This window comes from Dendrobates tinctorius, unplaced genomic scaffold (assembly GCF_039654945.1).
Source record: "Dendrobates tinctorius isolate UK_male_01 unplaced genomic scaffold, ASM3965494v1 ptg000126l, whole genome shotgun sequence".
Classification (NCBI taxonomy): domain Eukaryota; kingdom Metazoa; phylum Chordata; class Amphibia; order Anura; family Dendrobatidae; genus Dendrobates; species Dendrobates tinctorius.
Window position 1 is genome coordinate 7,778,324 of NW_027361794.1, and position 24,030 is coordinate 7,802,353.

At 47.0% G+C, this 24,030-nt stretch overlaps 1 protein-coding gene across 3 annotated transcripts in view; it reads right to left on the reverse strand.

The window, feature by feature from the left end:
- LOC141047222 (uncharacterized) overlaps positions 1-19,278 on the reverse strand; it is a 371,014-nt gene extending 351,736 nt beyond the window's left edge. For all 3 annotated transcript variants that reach the window (XM_073542174.1, XM_073542175.1, XM_073542173.1), the window contains exon 1: positions 19,000-19,278. The gene's annotated coding sequence lies outside the window, so the exon portion shown is untranslated. The remainder of the gene's footprint in view (positions 1-18,999) is intronic.
- Positions 19,279-24,030: the final 4,752 nt, after the last annotated feature.

The following is a 24,030-nucleotide window of genomic DNA, read 5'->3' on the forward strand; positions in this document are numbered from 1 at the left end:
TTTCATCCTTACTGCTATTTCAAACAGAGCTTCTTTTCCTTTACTTAGCTGTTGATCATCTAGAAGAATCCGATGCATTGGGTCTACATAAACAGCTGCCAAAAGAATGTTATTTTGTAATAGTAGCTCCTCTCTCCGTTTCATTGATGTAGCAATGCCACTTGCAATTAACCCTCCTCTTTGGGACAGGTGAAACATCAGGTTCTTCCACTCCTTTAAGAAAATACCTGGAGTTAAGTCCTCTGCTTGTAATTTTTTAGTCACTGAAAATGGGTGCTCTAGCAATTTTTCCAGCTCAGTCACCTGATTCCACTGACTTTCATTTAGCGTCAGTTGAGGGTTAGCCATGTCTACAAGAAAGGTTTTCAGTTCAACCAAGCGCTGAATCATTAAGTAAGTACTGCCCCATCGTGTGGCTTGATCAATAATTGCCCCTTTTCCAGCACGTCTCTTCAAAATTGAGTCAACTTTAGGGGTTCTGGCAACAGTAGCCAATTTTCTCACCTTGCCAATCAGTGCAGCAGCATGTCCTTCTTGCAGATTGTCTCTTATAGCCAGCTGTAGCGTATGCACAACACAGCGCATGTGATGAATGAAAGAACATATTGACACAGTTTCAACAAGATCATCTAAACTATCATGTTGCTGTTCATCTGAAGCAACTTCAGTTTGCTCCTCAGTTACAATACTGTGTTCCTCTATTTCAAACATTTCTGTGTCTGTGGACCCAGAATGTTCTTCTAGCTGCTGGTCAGCATCATTACTCTCATTCATTAGCTTAATAGTACTTATCATATTTGAAGCATTGTCAGTTACGACAGAAAGAACTTGCTCTTTTTTAAGTTCATAGTCTTGCAGAACCTTTTCCACCAAGACCTGGAGAAACTCACTGGTGTGATGAGCTTTGGTGTCTTTTACTGCCAATGTCTTGGTAACTATTTCATTTTTGTAACAAACAAATCGGACATTGATGGCAAAATAGTTCACTCTGTGACGTGTGCAGGCATCCATTTTAAGAAACAGAAAGCGTCCCTTGAGAGATTTTTTTAAGTTCTTCCTTTTGTTTAACCTTTTCGCGACCGCCCACAGTAGATAAACGTTGGCGCTTGCTGGGCTTTGTGCAGCGCCGACGTTTATCTACTGTCGGCGGTTTTGTGCCCCCCGGGACCCCCTCATACCTTATAACGCGGGGATCCCGGTGCACAATGCATGCTGGGACCCCCGACGTCATCGAGACCTGATTGGTTCAGGTCCTGATGACGTCGCGTCACAGCAGCCAATGAGAGAGCTCGCTGGGAAAGCTGCTTGTTTCCCGGCGATCTCCCTCATTATAACGCGACTTCTCCTCTGAGCTCATGCTGACAGATGAGCAGAGGTGAAGCAGCGTTACAGTGTGACTAGATCGCTGCCTGGCACAGCTGATCGCTGCCTGGCACAGCTGTGTCAGGCAGCGATCTTGTCACACAGTAACGCTGCTTCACCTCTGCTCATCTGTCAGTGTGAGATCAGAGGAGAAGTGGCGTTACTATGTGCCGGGCAACGATCTTGTCACATAGTAACGCTGCTTCTCCTCTGATCATCTGCCAGTGTGAGATCAGAGGAGAAGTGGCGTTACTATGAGTCAAAAATACAAAAAATAAAAAACACAAAAAAAAGTAAAGAAAAAAAAAGCAGGTAGGCAGGCTAGGGCTAGGTCTAGGGTTAGGGCTAGGGTTAGGGGTGTGTTGGGGTTAGGGTTGGAATTCGAATTGGGGGTTTCCACTGTTTAGGTACATCAGGGGCTCTGTAAATGCAATATGACGCCCGCAGACCATTCCATCAAAGTCTGCATTCCAGAACGTCACTACTTCCCTTCCGAGCCCCACCGTGTGCCCAAACAGTGGTCCCCCCCCACATGTGGGGTACCAGCGTACTCAGGACAAATTGGACAACAACTCTTAGGGTCCAATTTCTCCTGTTACCCTTGTGAAAATAAAAATTGGGAGCTAAAAGATAATTTTTGTGGAAAAAAAATGATTTTTTTATTTTCACGGCTCTACATTATAAACTTTAGTGAAACACTTGGGGGTTCAAAGTGCTCACCACACATCTAGATAAGTTCCTTGGGGGGGTCTAGTTTCCAAAAAGGGGTCACTTGTGGAGGATTTCCACTGTTTAGGCACATCAGGGGCTCTGCAAACGCGACATGACACCCGCAGACCATTCCATCAAAGTCTGCATTCCAAAACGTCACTACTTCCCTTCCGAGCCCCCCCCCGTGTGCCCAAACAGTAGTTTTCTTCCACATATGGGGTACCAGTGTACTCAGGACAAATTGGACAACAACTTTTGGGGTCCAATTTCTCCTGTTACCCTTGGGAAAATAAAAAATTGGGGGCTAAAAGATCATGTTTGTGGAACAAAAATGATTTTTTATTTTCATGGCTCTACGTTATAAACTTCTGTGAAGCACTTGGGGGTTCAAAGTGCTCACGACACATCTAGATAAGTTCTTTAAGGGGTCTAGTTTCCAAAATGGGGTCACTTGTGGGGGTTTCCACTGTTTAGGCACATTAGGGGCTCTCCAAATGCGACATGGCGTCCTATCTCAATTCCAGCCAATTCTGCATTGAAAAAGTCAAACGGCACTCCTTCCTTTCTGAGCTCTGCCGTGTGCTCAAACAGTAGTTTAGCCCCACATACGGGGTATCGGCGTATTTGGGAGAAATTGCACAAAAAATTTTGTGGTTCATTTTCTGTTTTTACACTTGTGAAAATAAAAAAAATGGTTCTGAAGTAAAATGTTTGTGAAAAAAAGTTAAATGTTTATTTTTTCCTTCCACATTCCATTCATTCATGTGAAGCACCTGAAGGGTTAATAAACTTCTTGAATGTGGTTTTGAGTACATTGAGAGGTGCAGTTTTTAGAATGGTGTCACTTTTGGGTATTTTCTGTCATATTGACCCCCCAAACTCACTTCAAATGTGAGGTGGTCCCTAAAAAAAATGGTGTTGTAAATTTTGTTGCAAAAATGAGAAATCGCTGGTCAACTTTTAACCCTTATAACTTCCTAAAAAAAAAAAAATTATGTTTCCAAAATTGTGCAGATGTAAAGTAGACATGTGGGAAATGTTATTTATTAACTATTTTGTGCGATATCACTCTCTAAGGCCTCTTTCACACATCAGGTTTTCGTCGTCAGGCGCGATCCGGCGCTTTTGACAGAAACCGGATCCGGCGAAATGCAATGCCGGATCCGGTTTCCCCCCCATTGACTTGCATTTGCGCCGGATCGCGCCGGATGGCCATGCGTTTCATCCAGTTTTCGCCGGATCCGGCAATGTGTCGCAATGTGTCGCGATCCGGCGTCTGGAAAAAACGTCTACTGTAACGTTTTTTGTCTCCGGCGAAAAAGCCGTACCCGCCGGATCCAGCACGTCCTGCTTTTTCACACAATGAAAGCCTATGAGCGCCGCAATGCGCCGGATCCGGTTTTTTTGGTCTGAGCATGCTCAGTAGCTCTGCCCACAGGAGATATATAAAAGCAAGACAATGGGACCCTCAGCCACACCCAACATGCCACCCAAGCCAAGAACCAGGAGCAGGAGAAGGCAGCAGACATCTGCAGCAGCAGCACCATCAGCACCACCCCAAATGGAGCAGCATGCTGAACGGGAGGGGAGTCCAGAAGCAGATGAGAGACGGTAATTATCAAATCCCCCATTCCTCCAAACTAGGGCCATGGAATATCAAGATATTCATTGGCCCTTTGTTTCTCTTTATTCAACAGCCGCCAAAGAGATGCAGCAGCAGCAGAAATGGCATCACTGGCAGCAGCAATACCCACAGCCATGGAGTCTGGCCATCAACAGGACAGCACATCTTCTGGGAGCCCTCCCTCGCATTGTCAGCGTTTGACGGTAAGTTTTTATTTCCAAAATCCATCATCTCTGTAATATATGTCTATTCATTGCCTTTTATTTCAAAACAGGAATCACAAGATGAAGAGGAGCTCCCAGAAGAAGAAGGAAGGGGTGGACAGACACCTGGAGTGGGCTCACAATTCGTAAGTTTTTTGCATCAAACGCAGAAACACAACATCACACTACACACAACACATAGAAAACAATGTTCTGCAGACCACACACAGCAAACAAATGCCTACATCCAAAGACATAACATTTTTTGTTTTCTTCTCTAGTCTTCCCAATCTGGTGCTCGGCCAAGAGGTCCTCGCAGTGCCTCCCAGGGTCGTCGGCGACAGCAACGCGGCGGTCACCAGCGTGTAAGTATAAATATTTTTGCTTTGTTTTTTTGCACTTTTTATTTCATTTCTTTTGTGGAGGCTAATTATGTTATTTTTGTCTTTTTCTTTAACAGCCTTCACAGCGTGCTCCCGACTCTGACGGTGAGGATGGAGGGATTGATGTGGACCGCCTCATCGATCTCGTCAGAGAAAGGGAGCCGCTCTGGAATATGGCTGACCGCCGCCACGCTGACCTGATCATTACCCGACGACTCTGGGAGGAAATCTGTTCTCTCCTTGTGGGCCGCTGGGAGGACCTCGAAGCTCGGGCCCAGATTAAAGAGCGTAAGTATATACAGTAACGGTTGCTTGATGTAAACCAGTGTTTCCCGAACTCCAGTCCTCGTGGTCCCCACGGATCATGTGTTCAGGATTTCTATTTACTATGGAAATCCTGAAAACATGACCCCTGGGGACCATGAGGACTGGAGTTTGTGAAACACTGATGTTGTATACTAACCACTCCTTTCTTGTTTCAGGGAACAGAATTGTGAATCGGTGGCGGTCTGTGAGGGATCGTTTCAAGAAGGAGTTCAATAAAGAGATGCGGGCCCCGAGTGGATCTGGAGGACGCAGGAGCAAGTACAAGTACGCACAAGCCCTGTCGTTCCTCCGGGAAACAATGCTCACCAGAAGGTAAATATTACACACCACATGTGAAAAAAAATGTTAGATGTAACTTTTTTTTTTCAGCCAGGGCCATACCATGTCAGTATTTTAATTGTTTTTTTTTCTCTTTATTCCACAGCACAGTGAGCAGCACTCGGGAGCCTGCACGATTGGACCCTTCTGAGGCGATCCCTGAGGAGACCGGCACCGAGGGACACTTCGACCGCCCCGGTACATCTGCACTTTCCCAGCCTTCCCACACATTCGACCCATCTGTCCCATCCACCAGCACAGGAGCATCGTGGCCGCCTACATTACATGAAGCTGCTGGTGAGGAGATCGCTTTCCCTTTACCCCACCCTTCTGCCACTGCCACCTCTAGTACACCTGCGGGTACTGGGCGGCAGCGGCAGAGGGGTCAGGAAAAGAGTTATGCGCAAGAGTTATTGCATCTGAATGCATCTTTCCAGAACTGTCTCAAAGTCTTGTCAGAGCAAATCTCCGCAGGCTTTCAGCAGATCAACTCCAGCATTCTGGAGGTGAAGACACTTCTGCAAACCATGCATTCAGAAGCAAGATCTTCGCCAAACCACACCTTTTTCAGGTCTGTTGTGGAGCGCATGGCAACACTATCTCCTACCCAGCAGATGCATGTAATGCATTCGTGCCACGGTGCTCTACAGCAGGTTACCTCCCAACCTCCACCTCCCACCACTGTAGTTCCTCCACCTGCACCCCCTCCAGCCACTTTCCATCCTCCCCCTCCTATTACATCTGCACCCCCTCCAGCCACTTTCCATCCTCCCCCTCCTACTACATACCAGCAACCTGCCCAGTACCAGCAACCTGCCCAGTACCAGTCATCTCCCCACTTCCATCAACCTGCCCCGTACCAAACTCCTTCCCCGTACCAAACTCCTTCCCCATACAACTTTCCATCAACATCATCTGCTCCTACAGTCCCTGCCCAACCCTCCACTCCACCACCCACCACCTCTTCTGCTTCCCACGTGTCCACCCATTCTGTAGTTTTTTCCACACCTTCACCTCTAACTGTTCCTTCCCCACCACGATCCCAGTCCTCTCTCCACACACCCAGTGTCGAAGTGTCCCGCAGCCCCTCCAGCAGTATTTCCACCCCACAGTACACAGAATTGTAATGTGTGTTTTTTGTAATAAAAATGCCCATTGGGTTTAAAACCTTTATTAAAAAAGTTTTTTGCACTTTAAAAACATTTTACAAAAAAAAAAAAAAAAAATTTAAATAAAAGTTAAATTATCGTTTCACAATGGTTGTCTGTCATTTCTTTCTGCGGCGAACTATGTTTTAAAAAAAGGTTAAATACAGGGTATTTCAAAGGTAAAAAGGTATTCAAAACCAGGTATAACTGTGGGTAAATTTTAGCTTTTTGCCACAGTTGTGTTCCTGGTTGTGTTTGAAGCAAAGTATTTCACCGAAAAAGTTGTGTTTATTGTTGGTGATTTCCTACCAATGTACACAACTTTTGTTAAAAGGTGAAATACTTTGCATAAAACACAACCAGGTACACACCTGTGGCCTAAAGGTAAAAATAGTAAGACCATGACAAGATAGCCAACTTTGGTTGGCAAAGGTATATACTGTTGGTCCAGAAGGTACACAAGTTTAGGGCAAAAATCTCTCACACTCTGTCATCCCAGTGTACTCTGCCTTGAGGTGACATAAAGTATAGTGGAAAATTGTCCCTGAAACCGTCACAGAACTTCTAGTGGTAATATTTCCAATGACAACATCCATCTTCGCCAGTAACTTGCTCTTCTCTCCAACCTGCACTTTCTTCTCTACAACCTGTCAAAGAAGGGCTGTAGGAACATGCTATATCTAGTTTTCCAGTAGCCAATCCCGTTCGGAAGGCCACAAGGGTCAATTTTAAAAACCGGATCCGGCGTAATCCGTCGAAAAACGGATAGAAAAACGGATGAACCGGATGAGACGGATACGGTTTTGTCTGTCAAGAACAAGACGGATCTGGCAGAAAACCGGATCCGGCACTTCAGGTTTTACAAAACATTTGCCGGATCCGGCATTCCGGCACGACGCCGGATCGCGCCTGACGCCGAAAACCTGATGTGTGAAAGTAGCCTAAGGGCATAAAAATTAAAAGTTTGAAAATTGCAAAATTTTCAACATTTTTTCCAAATTTCGATTTTTTTAACATATAAGCGCAGTTCATATCTAAGAAATTTTACCACTATCCTGAAGTACAATATGTCATGAGAAAACAATGTCAGAATCAGCAGGATCCGTTGAAGCGTTCTAGAGTTATGGCCTCATAAAGTGACACTGGTCAGAATTGAAAAAATTGGCCTGGTCACGAAGGCAAAAACAGGCTCAGGCGCGAAAGGGTTAAAAGCTTCTTAGATTACTAATTTTCTAATACTCTCTCTCTCCAGAGAAACACCAAGCTTGCGGGCCATTTCCCCATTCAGACACATAAAAGCTGGTCGTGAAAATAATGAAATAGGCACACTATCCTTTACAACAAGCTCTATGATCTGTTTTTAAATGTATCTACTGTCATTGTCACAGTAACTTTGTCACTGACAAAATATCTTGCAACTGATGGCTGCAAAGTTCTCTGCTCCTTTGTTTGGCTGGAAGAGCTGGGCACTGGTTCATTGGTTTGGATGCAGTCTTTCTCATCCACTGCTTTCAGTACTTCTGGATGAAAGCGCTGTAAATGTCTCTTTAGATTAGAAGCTCTGGTAGGAGCATTTTTATCTTTGCCTGAATATGCACTCATCTTGGCTTCACAGCATTTGTTTTCGTCTGGATCATTTGTCATACACTGACAGACATAATGTTTTCTATCTTGAGTGATGGTGAAATGTTCAAATACAGCTGATTTAATGTGATGCTTCTTTGACATTCTCAGGTTTTTAATTCTGCATTCACAATCCAAATGACAATTGTTTTTCCTAAAAACAATTGTACAAAATTATTGCCAGGTCGTACAACTGATATAGTGGTCAGTAATACTGTTATTATTCCTCATGTACTCACAGTTAACTGATGCAAAGTTTGTTGAAAGGATAATACTTCTTACAGTCTTCCTCTTCTGAGTAGCAGGCAGCTGTGAGATGCTTGGAAGACGCACACCTAGTATGATCTAGTCTAGAGGAGGAGCTTTACTACTAAGAATTTGCAACACATTTTCACTTTCAGTTTCATACATTGTAAGTAGGGGGGTTGGGGCAGCATGAGGTTAACCAAGTATAAGATTAGATAAGGGCAGTGGAGAACAGTGACACACAAGAAGTAAGAAATGTCTCCATCTCCAGCAGAACTGCTTATCACTGTTGTTCATAGTTTGATAGAACATATATATTTGAGTAACATTTATAAAATTCATATGAAAGTTCAATTATGAAATATTAATACATTTTTTTTTAAAGCTGGAGTCGGAGTCGGTACATTTCTACCGACTCCGACCAAAACTAACTCCGACTCCACGTCTCCGACTCCACAGCCCTGCCCACACCATCACACCTCCTCCTCTATGCTTCACGGTGGGAACCAGGCATGTAGAGTCCATCCGTTCACCTTTTCTGCGTCGAACAATGACACAGTGGTTGGAACCAAAAGATCTCAAATTTGGACTCATCAGACCAAAGCACAGATTTCCACTGGTCTAATGTCCATTCCTTGTGTTCTTTAGCCCAAACAAGTATCTTCTGATTGTTGCCTGTCCTTAGCAGTGGTTTCCTAGGAGCTATTTTACCATGAAGGCCTTCTGCACAAAGTCTCCTCTTTACAGTTGTTGTAGAGATGTGTCTGCTGCTAGAACTCTGTGTGGCATTGACCTGGTTTCTAATCTGAGCCGCTGTTAACCTGCGATTTCTGAGGCTGGTGACTTGGATGAACTTATCCTCCGCAGCAGAGGTGACTCTTGGTCTTCCTTTCTTGGTGTGGTCCTCATGTGAGCCAGTTTCTTTGTAGCGCTTGATGGTTTTTGCCACTGCACTTGGGGACACTTTCAAAGTTTTCCCAATTTTTCGGACTGACTGACCTTCATTTCTTAAAGTAATGATGGCCACTCGTTTTTCTTTACTTAGCTGCTTTTTTCTTGCCATAATACAAAATTCTAACAGTCTATTCAGTAGGACTAGCAGCTGTGTATCCACCAGACTACTGCACAAAACAACTGATGGTCCCAACCCCATTTATAAGGCAAGAAATCCCACTTATTAAACCTGACAGGGCACACCTGTGAAGTGAAAAGCATTTCCGGTGGCTACCTCTTGAAGCTCATCAAGAGAATGCAAAGAGGGTGCAAAGCAGTAATCAAAGCAAAAGGTGGCTACTTTGAAGAACCTAGAATATAAGACATATTTTCAGTTGTTTCACACTTTTTTGTTAATTATATAATTCCACATGTGTTAATTCATAGTTTTGTTGCCTTCAGAGTGAATCTACAATTTTCATAGTCATGAAAATAAAGAAAACTCTTTGAATGAGAAGGTGTGTCCAAACTTTTGGTCTGTACTGTATAAAAAATTTCTTGACATAATAATAAAAACAAAAACTAAAACAATTTCTTCTAATAACACCCGAGTATATCTCATTGATTGGAACCAATTTGGTAGGAGGATGGGGAACTAATCGCAATTATATCACTGCGCTGAATAAAACGCCAGCATCATGTATTTATTTGGCTGCTATGTAAGCCTATAAACCCTTCGAGTATAATGAAATAAACAAAGGGGCATCTGATTGTCAGATATGGGGCTTTGACACATTTTTATTGTCATTTTTTAAATACGTTTTTAATAACATTTTTTAACAACACTTTTTTACATATTTAGGCAAATAAAGGCTATGTTTCAAACTTATTTTCATTTTCCATTTTTATTTTCCTCTTTTCACCTTTTGATTCTTACAAGAAATTTTTGGATTTAATAGGGTTAAATTTTAACCCATTCCTGTAGTAATGATAGGGTCCCGTAATCATTTAGCTATATGTAGGTACACCAGTACCTTGTGCTACACCTATTAAGTTGCTCAATCAGGCATTTGGGTCAGGTGGTCACTTTAATCAAGCTCAGTCTGCTATAAATTCACGGTCTGCACGCTAGGAGGCATAACCCTGATGAAGCGTTGGTTTTTTGCCGCCTTTGAGCCACCGTCTCATCCCCAGTGTGACGTCACGCTAGCCCCGCCCCCACCACACGCCGACTCCCTCAGCGTTGCTCTCGGCCGGAGCACGCGAGGCAGCGGCGGTTTCCATTTCTCTACGGAGTAGCAGCAGCCCCCACGCTGAGCACCCAAGCCTGTCTCACCGAGCACTGGCCCTGCAAGTGCACCAGACCTTAGCACCCCATCCCACTAGCGGGCACAAGCTGTCACTAATGCTCATTCACGTTGCAGGACCTGCACCACTATTTGTTCTGCACAGGATAAATCCTTCTGACCTTGCCTGTTGATATTGGCACGCTGTAAGGTCAGCATTTAGTGGTCATCCCTAACATATATTTTATCCCCCTCTTTTTGGTGGTTTTAATCTACAACTATTATATTGTTCTACATCAGAAATAGTTTGCAACATTCCAATCCTAATGCCTAGCAAACGGCTACATTTATAGCACATATTTTATGTTGCTGACATATCCAAGTGAGTGAATTAAGCCTGGTTTTATTTTTGTTTTAGAAATATAACAACAGGTTCACTTTTATTTTAACCCTACATTATTTAGCAGTTTTGGCATCCAAATGAGAGGCAATATACGTCTATAACAAGGTGAATAATCTCAGGATACTGCTATACATCCATCATCACATGTTTTTTTCATATACCAACAAGTGAGTACCCAGTTTTATATTCTTTATTTCCCAGTATAGCGCGGTGTATCTCTTTTCTTATTAGCTTCAGCTTTTTTAAACAGGCACCAGCACAGAGCCTGTTATCCACCAGCTGCATCTGGGATTAGTGGACCTTCCTCCTCTGTCCAAGTGGATTTGCGCCAGTGTGTTAATTTTATACCAATTCGTAAGATCAATTTGTTTTCTATTATCCTTTTTGAATAATTCCAAAGTTATCACCACATAAAGTGACACATGACAGATTTTAAAATTGGGGCTGATTAGGAATACAAAACTGGCTGCGGGAAGAGGTTAAATCAGAATATTTTGGACACCCAACTACTGTAGTCAGAAACTGTGACTATAGACAATAACACATCTACTGAAATGATCAAATTCAACAGTCTTCATCAGTAATAAATGAGTAACTAGTGGTGAAACCTCTCTGGGGTAAATAGCGTATGGGGCTCAGTGACTTCACAATCTAAACTATCTTAAGGTCCAATATTTTCTGTCCGATGAGTTTCAAGAAGAAATATTAGGCATTTAAAGAGAACTGTGTATAATAATGCAGAGCTGAGATGTCTAAGGCTGGTTTCACATTTGCGTTAAAACAACGCTGCGCCCTGCGTCGTTAAGCCCCGCCCCGAGCCGGCTCCCTGCCCGCCCCATCCGGGATCACCGCCTACTTTAGCATTTGCACGCATGCGATCGGCGCACCCTATCTTTAGCATAGGGTGCGCAGATCATGCGCTGCCAGTGTGAAAGTAGCGTGCTGCGCACTTTTGACTTTTGCTAAAGATAGGGTGCGCCGATCGCATGCGTGCAAATGCGAAAGTAGGCGGTGATCCCGGATGGGGCGGGCAGGGAGCCGGCTCGGGGCGGGGCTTAACGACGCAGGGCGCAGCGTTGTTTTAACGCAAATGTGAAACCAGCCTTAAAGGGAACCTGTCAGCAGGATTGTGCACAGTAACCTACAGACACTGTCAGGTCGGCGCCGTTATACTGATTACAATGATACCTTGGAAGATGAAATCCGTCTTGTGGTTGTTGTTTTATCTGTATTTGTAGTTTTGAGTTCATGAGATTCTCGTGCTCTGGGCGGGGCTGTGGGTGGGGCTTTATGTGGTTCTCTGATTACATATGCATCTGTATTGGCTTATGACAGGTCACTGATCCCTCAGTGACCTGTCCCCCATTTTTACATAATTCATATAATAGTGTTGACATTATTGTTGATAATGCCTATAATATTATGGCTATTGTGAGGCTTAGAAAAAAAATTACATCCAGCAAAATGTCACCGGCGATGGCGGCACCTGCGCCGTACCATCTATAAGAGATAGATGATACTGGACACGCGCCGCCGGTGTCATTTTGCTGGATGTAAATTTTTTTCTAAGCCTCACAATAGCCACAATATTATAGGCATTATCAACAATAATATCAATGCTATTATATGCATTACGTAAAATATGGGGCAGGTCACTGAGGGATCAGTGACCTGCCATAAGCCAATACAGATGAATATGAAATCAGAGCACCACATAAAGCCCCGCCCATAGCCTCGCACAGGAGCACGAGGATCTCATTAACTGAAAACTACAAATACAGATTAAACAACCACAAGACAGATTTCATCACCAGGTATCATTGTAATCAGCATAACGGTGCTGACCTGACAGTGTCTGTAGGTTACTGTGCACAATCCTGCTGACAGGTTCACTTTAAATTGAGATCTTAGGCATTTGGAAGAGGTGATGGAGAGCTTTTTCTTTTAAAACTATCAGAGAGTTAAAGACTCACATAAGTGAGGCAGGCCGATCCCTCCACAATCAAACTGTCATACAGAATGAACAGGTAAAAAAAAAAAAAAAAAAAAAATATATGTGGAATAAAAAAAAATGTTACATCCCCAACAACAACGTATGTATGAGAGGAGAACACCAACACTAAACCAGAGTTGCATTCATTTATGGTGGACCATTGGAGCTACTATGAGTCCTGACCAGAAGATTGGAGAAAATAATATTGCTCCCCATATCAGGAGAGATTGTGCAGTAATCTAAATTTCTTAGGATTGAAAACAATGTAATTCATGACGTGGAGTGAATCCATGAAACCAGGGCTCGAGCCATGCCAACACATCTCCTGCAGGTGTGAATAAATGTATATTACAGCCATCAGCCACGCACAGCTTAGAGATATATCATGGCACAGGTGTAATGTTTTTATGTAGTTTATCACAATCCTGTTTGAAGTTAGTTGGTCTCAAAAGAAATTGAAACATCGATTTTTGTGATAAATCACCGTAAAATCCTTTTCTCCGAGACGCTCATTGGGGGACACAAATACTGTGGGTGTATGCTTCTGCCGCTAGGAGGCTGACACTAAGTGAAATAAAAGAGGTTAGCTCCTCCTCCGTCATATACACCCTCGCCCCAATTGCGGGCGGAACTCAGTTTGGTGCCAAAGCAGTAGGAGGACAACAAAATCAGCCTTAATACAGGAACAACATGTCCAGAAAAGGACCACCCTTACATCACATAAATAAATGCGTATTAACTAAACAAAAACAGAGCCAACTGGCTAATAGGGTGGGTGCTGTGTCCCCCAATTAGCTCTCGGAGAAAAGGATTTTACGGTGAGTTATCACAAAAATCCATGTTTCTCCTTCGCCTCATTGGGGGACACAGATACTGTGGGACATCCTAAAGCAGTCCCTGGGTGGGAGATTGACTCACCGATCCAAGCTACATGCACCTCTTGTTTAAAGGGTGCGCCACCGCTGCTTGGAGAATCCTTCTACCCAGGCTCGCATCCGCCGAGGCCTGAGCATGGATAATATAATGTTTGACAAATATGTGCAGGCTGGACCAGGTTGCTGCCTTGCAAACCTGTTCCGTTGAAGCCTGGTGCCGAAGCGCCCAAAAGGCACCCACTGCCCGAGTAGAGTGCGCTCTGCTCCCTGCTGGAATCGGCGTGCCTCTAATGCGGTAGGACTCCTGAATAGTCAAACGAATCCATCTGGCTATGGTCGATTTTGAGGCAGCGAGTCTCTTCCTGCGCCCTTCGGGGAGCAAAAACAGCGTGTCCGTCTGACGAAAGGGTGCCATCCGCGACACGTACCTCCGGAGGCTCTTACCAGGTCTAATGTGTGAAGAGCCTTTTCCACACGGTGCACCGGTGCTGGACAAAATGAAGGAAAAACAACATCTTCATTAATGTGAAAAGAGGATACGACTTTCGGCAGAAAAGGAGGGGCAGGTCTAAGGACCACCTTATCCTTATGGAAAGTGAGGAACGGAGCGCAGCAGGATAGGGCCGCCAACTCTGAAGCCCACCTGATGGAAGTGATGGCCACTAGGAACACCACTTTCCAGGAAAGGTACCTCAAAGATATCCTGAAGCGGTTCAAATGGAGCTTCCTGCAGAACACTTAGGACCATGTTAAAGTCCCAGGCGTCCATAGGTGCCTTATAGGAAGGTACCAAGTGGGAGACTCCCTGAATGAAAAGTCCTCACCTGCAAATTGGTAGCAATTCTGCGCTGGAACAGGACGGGTAAGGCCGATATTTGTCTCCTGAGGGAACCTGGGGCAAAGCCAGAGTTTAATGCTCTACCGATTGAGCTATCCGGGCTCTCTAAGCCCGACTGGAGAAAAGGCAAGTTGTTGGGGATCGAGAATCTCAGCGGAGAAACACCGCGGCCTCAACACCATGCAAAGAACACCTTCCAGGTGTGGTGGTGAACTCGTGCTGAAGCAGGCTTCCGGGCGCTAAACATTGTAGCGACCACCTCGCTCCTGAACACTGCCTGGGTTAGAATCCAAGATTCAACAGCCATGCAGTCAAACACAGGGTTCCTGAGTTCGGGTGGCAAATCGGCCCTTGAGACAGCAGATCTGGGCGCTCTGGCAGGCGCCAAAGAACGTCGGCGAGCAGCTGCATTAGATCTGCGCCCCATGCTCGACGGGGCCAGTCTGGGGCCAGCAGATTCGCCGGCACCCCTTTCATCTTGATCCTTTTGATGACTCTCGGAAGTAGTGGCAGTGGAGGAAATAGATATGGGAGGCGAAACTGGTTCCATGGCAGAACCAACGCGTCCACCACGAATGCCTGAGTGTTCCTGGCCTGAGCGACATATGTGGGCACCTTGGCATTCACTCTGGAAGCCATCAGGTCCACATCCGGAGCTCCCCACAGTTGACAAATCTGCTGAAAAACTTCGGGATGTAGAGACCACTCTCCGGATGCAAGACCCTGCCGGCTGAGAAAGTCTGCCGCCCAGTTTTCCACGTCCCGGAATGTGGACAGCTGAAATAAAGTGGTTTGCTTCGGCCCACTGAAGAACGAGCCCCACCTTGCTCATGGTTGCTCTGCTGTGGGTGCCCCCTTGATGATTTATGTAAGCCACCGCCGTGGCCGTTGTCCGATTGAATCCGGATGGGGCGGCCTGCTAGAAAGTGATAAAACTTCTGCAGAGCCAGCCGAATAGCTCATATCTCCAAATAAGGTGATCGGGAGGCATGCCTCCTGTGGCGACCACCGTTCCTGGGTTGTGTGGTGGCGAAACACCGCTCCCCCACCGAGGAGAGTGGCATCGGTTGTCATTACCAGCCAATGATCTGGGGGAAAGGTTTCCCCTGGGCCAGAGAGGAACTGATTATCCACCATCCGAGCGACTGCCTGACTTGAGAGAACAGTCGGCACCGCCGATCGAGCGTGAAAGGATTCTTGTCCCAGGCTGACAAGAGGGCGTGCTGCAGGGGGCGAAGGTGGAACTGGGCGACAGGTATCGCTTCCATTGCTGCCACCATTTTCCCTAGAATCCTGATGCTGGATCGGATGGTATGAGGGACTGGCTGGCGAAGTGTCCGGACTCCCTGCCGGAGAGTTAGCGCCTTTTCCTGAGGGAGAATTACCAACCCTCGGCAAGTGTCGAAGATCATTCCTAGGAAGGAGATCCTCTGAGCTGGCACAAGGGATGATTTCTTTGCATTGCCAACCAGCCTAAGCGGGCAAGAGTATCTAGCGTGATGTTGACCCTTTCCTTGCATGCCCGTTTTGACGGGCCCTTGACCAAGAGGTCATCCAGATAAGGCAAGACGACTATGCCTCGAGAATGTAGTGTGACCATGACAACTGCCATAACCTTTGTGAACACTCTGGGAGCCGTGGCTAGCCCGAAGGGTAGCGCTACGAACTGAAAATGTTGATCGCCGATGGTGAAGCGTAGAAACCTCTGATGAGGAGGAAAAAATGGAAATATGCAGATATGCGTCCTGGATGTCTATTGAGGCCAAGTATTCTCACTGCTCCATGGCCGATATGACTGAACGGAGAGACTCCATCCGGAAATGTCTGATCCTGATGAATTTGTTCAGAAGCTTCCGGTCCAAAACAGGCCTGACAGACTCGTCCTTTTTGGGAACCGCAAAAAGGTTGGAATAGAACCCCTGAGCTCTTTCGTGTTCCGGCACTGGAACAATGACTCCGTTGTGCTGGAGCGATTTGATGGCTCCCAATAGAGCCCGTGCCTGGGTATCCACCCTGGGAAGCCGGGAAAGAAAAAACCATCTTGGAGGATATCTCACAAATTCTATTTGTAACCTGAGGCCACCAATTCCTTTCCCCATGCGCCGTGAGCGACACTGACCCAGAAGTGGTGAAACCAGAGTAGGCGGATGCCCACTTTGCCGGTGTCGTCTGGTAAAGGCCTCGAGTCATTTGGCCGACGATCTTTGGGATCTGGATCCCCTCGATCTGGGCTGCTGAGTATGCATTCTCCCCAATGGGTTGGCTCTATATGGGACCTGCCGCTCCCTATCCTGATTGGGGGCAGCCTGAGGCGGCGGAATTGGGCGCTGTAGTCCACCCGGGGTGGCGAAAAGGCCCGAAAAACGTGCCTCAAAATGGGTAACGAAAAAGCGAGGGAGAAACCCGCTCTTTCGTCCTGTGGAGTCGGAGATAAGTTGATCCAACTTCTCCCAAAATAGGTGGCCGCACTGATAAAGCAGTGAAGTCAAGGACTTCTTAGAAGTAGAATCGGCTCACCATGTCTTTAACCATAGGGCGCTCCTGATAGAAATTGCATTAGCGGCGGCAAGTGCCGGGCAATTGTCCGCATCCAAAGACGCATTTATTACATAGTCTCCTGCCATCACAGTCACACAGACTCCAGCCCCATACATATAACAGAGCCCTCTCCTTCCTCACACAGACTCCAGCCCCATACATATAACAGAGCCCTCTCCTCCCTCACACAGACTCCAGGCCCATACATATAACAGAGCCCTCTCCTCCCTCACACAGACTCCAGGCCCATACATATAACAGAGCCCTCTCCTTCCTCACACAGACTCCAGACCCATACATATAACAGAGCCCTCTCCCTCCTCACACAGGCTCCAGGCCCATGCATATAACAGAGCCCTCTCCTTCCTCACACAGACTCCAGGCCCATGCATATAACAGAGCCCTCTCCTTCCTCACACAGACTCCAGTCCCATACATATAACAGAGCCCTCTCCCTCCTCACACAGACTCCAGCCCCATACATATAACAGAGCCCTCTCCTTCCTCACACAGACTCCAGGCCTATACATATAACAGAGCCCTCTCCTCCCTCACACAGACCCCAGGCCCATACATATAACAGAGCCCTCTCCTTCCTCACACAGACTCCAGGCCCATACATATAACAGAGCCCTCTCCTTCCTCACACAGACTCCAGGCCCATACATATAACAGAGCCCTCTCCTCCCTCACACAGACTCCAGGCCCATACATATAACAGAGCCCTCTCCTTCCTCACACAGACTCCAGGCCCATACATATAACAGAGCCCTCTCCTTCCTCACACAGCCCCCAGCCCCATACATATAACAGAGCCCTCTCCTTCCTCACACAGACTCCAGGCCCATACGTATAACAGAGCCCTCTCCTCCCTCACACAGACCCCAGCCCCATACATATAACAGAGCCCTCTCCCTCCTCACACACAGACTCCAGGCCCATACATATAACAGAGCCCTCTCCTCCCTCACACAGACTCCAGGCCCATACATATAACAGAGCCCTCTCCTTCCTCACACAGACTCCAGGCCCATACATATAACAGAGCCCTCTCCTTCCTCACACAGACCCCAGCCCCATACATATAACAGAGCCCTCTCCCTCCTCACACACAGACTCCAGGCCCATACATATAACAGAGCCCTCTCCTCCCTCACACAGACTCCAGGCCCATACATATAACAGAGCCCTCTCCTTCCTCACACAGACTCCAGGCCCATACGTATAACAGAGCCCTCTCCTCCCTCACACAGACCCCAGCCCCATACATATAACAGAGCCCTCTCCCTCCTCACACACAGACTCCAGGCCCATACATATAACAGAGCCCTCTCCTCCCTCACACAGACTCCAGGCCCATACATATAACAGAGCCCTCTCCTCCCTCACACAGACTCCAGGCCCATACATATAACAGAGCCCTCTCCTTCCTCACACAGACTCCAGGCCCATACATATAACAGAGCCCTCTCCCTCCTCACACAGACTCCAGCCACATACATATAACAGAGCCCTCTCCTCCCTCACACAGACTCCAGGCCCATACATATAACAGAGCCCTCTCCTCCCTCACACAGACTCCAGCCCCATACATATAACAGAGCCCTCTCCCTCCTCACACAGACCCCAGGCCCATACATATAACAGAGCCCTCTCCTTCCTCACACAGACTCCAGCCCCATACATATAACAGAGCCCTCTCCTTCCTCACACAGACCCCAGGCCCATACATATAACAGAGCCCTCTCCTTCCTCACACAGACTCCAGCCACATACATATAACAGAGCTCTCTCCTCCCTCACACAGACCCCAGCCCCATACATATAACAGAGCCCTCTCCTCCCTCACACAGACTCCAGGCCCATACATATAACAGAGCCCTCTCCTTCCTCACACAGACTCCAGCCCCATACATATAACAGAGCCCTCTCCTTCCTCACACAGACTCCAGCCCCATACATATAACAGAGCCCTCTCCTCCCTCACACAGACTCCAGCCCCATACATATAACAGAGCCCTCTCCCTCCTCATAGAGACCCCAGCCCCATACATATAACAGAGCCCTCTCCCTCCTCATAGAGACCCCAACCCTACAACTACTAAGTCCCCCTGTTCCCTGTGTGACCCTGTAACATGCAGCCCCCCCTCCTTGCAGGAACAGCCACTTATCTGTGCCCGCAAAATACCTCAGTGTGTTGTCTCTGCAGTTTCAGCACAATGCCGGCTTTGGTAAAAGCTACACTGTATGTGACGTCATTTCCGGGGGCGTGTGATACCGGGAGGCGGTATGTTCACTTCTGACAGAAAGCAGCAGCAGGGAGCAACTCTTTGCGCACAGGACCTGTGATGAGGTCACAAGAGGGGAGGAGTCAGGGGTCACATGATCAGGGGCCTCAGTGTATGCAGAACTCTGCTGTGCTGGTTGTCATGGTGCTGGATGAGGGGAAGTTTCTGTGTGGGGACAGGAGAGGTTTACAGTGTGGATGTAGCAGAGCCGTGTGTGTACGAGGTGTACGGAGCGGAGCCGCGCGTGTGTGCGAGGTGGATGGAGCGGAGCCGCGCGTGTGTGCGAGGTGTACGGAGCGGAGCTGTGTGTGTACGGGGTGTACGGAGAGGAGCCGCGCGTGTGCGAGGTGTACGGAGCGGAGCCGTGTGTGTACGAGGTGTACGGAGAGGAGCCGCGCGTGTGCGAGGTGTACGGAGCGGAGCCGCGCGTGTACGAGGTGTACGGAGCGGAGCCGCGCGTGTACGAGGTGTACGGAGCGGAGCCGCGCGTGTACGAGGTGTACGGAGCGGAGCCGCGCGTGTGCGAGGTGTACGGAGCAAAGCCGTGTGTATACAGGGTGTGCGGAGCCGCGCGTGTGCGAGGTGTACGGAGCAGAGCCGCGCGTGTACGGAGCAGAACCGCGTGTGTACGAGGTGTATGGAGCTGAGATGTTTGTGCACAACGTGTGCAGAGCGGAACCGTGTGTGTACAAGGTGAGCGGAGCCATGTGTTTACACTATATATTATACATCCATATACCCCAAGCTTCAGTCGCAGATGCACCTGTGTACGCAGTGTACACCCATATACCCCAAGCTTCAGTCACAGATGCACCTGTGTACACCCATATACCCCAAGCTTCAGTCACAGATGCACCTGTGTACGCTGTGTACACCCATATACCCCAAGCTTCAGTCACAGATGCACCTGTGTATGCTGTGTACACCCATATACCCCAAGCTTCAGTCACAGATGCACCTGTGTACGCAGTGTACACCCATATACCCCAAGCTTCAGTCACAGATGCACCTGTGTACGCTGTGTACACCCATATACCCCAAGCTTCAGTCACAGATGCACCTGTGTACGCTGTGTACACCCATATACCCCAAGCTTCAGTCACAGATGCACCTGTGTACGCTGTGTGCACCCATATACCCCAAGCTTCAGTCACAGATGCACCTGTGTACGCTGTGTGCACCCATATACCCCAAGCTTCAGTCACAGATGCACCTGTGTACGCTGTGTACACCCATATACCCCAAGCTTCAGTCACAGATGCACCTGTGTACGCTGTGTACACCCATATACCCCAAGCTTCAGTCACAGATGCACCTGTGTACGCAGTGTACACCCATATACCCCAAGCTTCAGTCACAGATGCACCTGTGTACACCCATATACCCCAAGCTTCAGTCACAGATGCACCTGTGTACGCTGTGTACACCCATATACCCCAAGCTTCAGTCACAGATGCACCTGTGTATGCTGTGTACACCCATATACCCCAAGCTTCAGTCACAGATGCACCTGTGTACGCAGTGTACACCCATATACCCCAAGCTTCAGTCACAGATGCACCTGTGTACGCTGTGTGCACCCATATACCCCAAGCTTCAGTCACAGATGCACCTGTGTACGCTGTGTGCACCCATATACCCCAAGCTTCAGTCACAGATGCACCTGTGTATGCTGTGTACACCCATATACCCCAAGCTTCAGTCACAGATGCACCTGTGTACGCAGTGTACACCCATATACCCCAAGCTTCAGTCACAGATGCACCTGTGTACGCTGTGTACACCCATATACCCCAAGCTTCAGTCACAGATGCACCTGTGTACGCTGTGTGCACCCATATACCCCAAGCTTCAGTCACAGATGCACCTGTGTACGCTGTGTACACCCATATACCCCAAGCTTCAGTCACAGAGGCACCTGTGTATGCTGTGTACACCCATATACCCCAAGCTTCAGTCACAGATGCACCTGTGGACGCAGTGTACACCCATATACCCCAAGCTTCAGTCACAGATGCACCTGTGTATGCTGTGTACACCCATATACCCCAAGCTTCAGTCACAGATGCAACTGTGTACGCTGTGTACACCCATATACCCCAAGCTTCAGTCGCAGATGCACCTGTGTATGCTGTGTACACCCCTACACTCCCCACTTTGGTCTTAGACCCCTTTGTGTACACTGTATACATCCGTATACCCCCAGCTTTGGTCACAGGCACTCATGACTAGAGATGAGCGAACTTGGTTTTGAATATGATAGTATTCGAATATTGTTTTTTCAATATTCGTCGAACACAGCCGAACGTCATTAGAGTCAATGGGACGAGAAATTACAGAATATGTTCGAAACCGTCCATAAGACATACATTCAGCCCGAATAGTGTTCGAATATGGCCCAAATATGTCAAAATTAGATTTGGGGCCAAAATCCTAACAAATTCACTCATTTCTACTCCTGACTAGAGATGAGCGAATATTTCAATATTTGGTTCGGGTCACGTTCACCGAATTTGCAAATATTCACCGATTAATTTGGCGTATATTTGCCAAATGTACCAGAACGCCATTTTAGTCAATGAGAGGCCAAAACAAACACAACACCTTAGAAAGGCCCCTAATGCTGCCAAAACAAATCAAATGAGACACAGACATCAGGAAAGTGGCCTCAATTCTCCCACAGTATAAATTGCAGCATGGAACTGCAGCAATCAGCCAGGCATGAGGTACAGGGGTCTGGGACAGCATTTAAAGTTTCCCACTGAGCGTCACAGTAAGCCAAGGTGGGTGAGGGATAAGTGTAGGGCCCTTTGCTGGGAGCCCTGATACCACATGCAACACCTCTACCTGCTTTCATGCAGAGCCACACTCAGGTGCCACAAATACTTTTATAAAGGAGGCGAGAGGCGAGTTAGGGAGCTGCACACCATAGCAAACCAATCCGAATAAGGCTGGGTCCAATGTGTAACAGGTGAGTGCCCATCTAAGGCTGGGGTCACACTAACCGACGCAAAATACGGTCCGTAGTTTACATGCGTAATACGGATGAATGACCCCTAAATAGTGCTCCGTATGTCATCCGTAAGCAAGGTGTGGTCGCGTATTTTGCGCATGTCAGCATCCGTATGTAATCCGTATAGCGAAGTTTTCTCGCCGCCTTGCAAAATGGACATTTAACGGTTTTGAGGCCTGCTAACTATTTAAATCATTAGCCTGCACCCTATTTATTGCCTCAGGAACAGGTGGCTGCCTCCATTCTGTCCATTTATGACCTTACCTTCACTAGGTGTGTTGGTGTTCTTTGTGCAACATGGCAGACAGTCTGAGTTTCAACACAACTGAGCAGGTTCTCTTCAACTGGCTTTTGTCACACCGCTTTGGCCAACCATACCCAGTGATAGTGGATCCGCGGAGGAGGAGACGCATGTGGGTACATCCACTTTTGAGGCAACGACTCACAAGAGGTCATTTTCACCGCCTCTATTCTATGCGGGAGCATCCTGTAAAATTCTACCAATACTGTCGCATGAGCCTTGCAACATTTGATCGACTCTTGGAGACAGTGCGCCCTGGGATAACCTTTCAGGACACAAGGATGCGCAAAGCGATATCTGCAGAGGAGCGACTTCTACTCACAATACGGTATGTACTACACAACCACATTCTCTAAGTTCATAATGTGTTGGCCAAAGTATGTATTTTTGGCTTATTGGACTAAGTTTAATGCCCTCATCTTAGTCCACATATGTTTCAACTTACAGACCAGAATGTTATGTGTAATATGTACTGAATATCACTTAGTAATTGTGCAACCAAATATGTGTGTGTTAGTCACTCTGAATTCCTAACAAATTTGGTATGTATGTACCTGTTTTTTTTGTAATATGTGCATTCTAAAATCTTCCTTTTCTGTTGTTCTTCAGCTTCCTGTCCACTGGCCTGTTTTATGCCGCCCTCCACTATGAGTTTCTCATTGGAAGATCCACCATTTCTGGCATAGTCAGGTCAACATGTATTGAAATCTGGACAAGACTACATCAAGTCGTCATGCCCGAGCCCAGGATGGAAGACTGGTTGAAGATATCAAGGGACTTTGAGGAGGAATGCCAGTTTCCTAATTGTATTGGGGCCCATGATGGCAAACATATCCGGGTGCGTAAGCCGCCAAACTCTGGCTCCCAATTCTTCAATTATAAACAATACTTTTCTGTTGTATTGTTGGCTCTCAATACAAGTTTATAATTGTTGACATTGGGGCCTATGGAAGGACGGGAGACTCTCGAGCCTTCAATAGTTCCATTATGGCTCGGCGGCTACGCACCAACCAGTTGGATTTACCACCACCACGCCAGCTACCAGGCTCCACTCAAGAATCAGTCCCTTATGTCCTTGTGGCAGATGAGGCGTTTCAGTTAACACGCAATGTCATGAGACCATATCCCCGGCGCAACCTTGACCACAGGCGCAGAATTTTTAACTTGAGCCTATCACGTGCTCGGCAACTGGTGAAGTGTTCCTTTGGGATTCTTTGTGCCAAATGGCGGGTACTCCAGTCTGCCATTCAGCTGAGTGAACAAAATGTTAATGAAGTAGTTAAAGCCTGTGTGGTTCTTCACAACTTCACCAGGATTCATGATTGTTCCTCCTCTGCTGGTGTTGTGCGTAGGCCGGACAATGTGCGTAGGGTGAGACCACCTATCATCCCTCAACGTAGACCGCTCTCTAGGCTCAAAGTGCGTGATATTTTCACTAATTACTTTATGTCACCTGAGGGGGAAACGTCTTGGCAAGAGCATGCTGTATCTATGTTATAATTTTTGGTTTTATGTGTGTCTAAATATATATATTTTTACCCCTTCTGATTCTAGGACTGTTTAATTGCATTGGTAAGCGTATGTTAGTATGCTGACACGGTTTTTGAGAATTGAGAC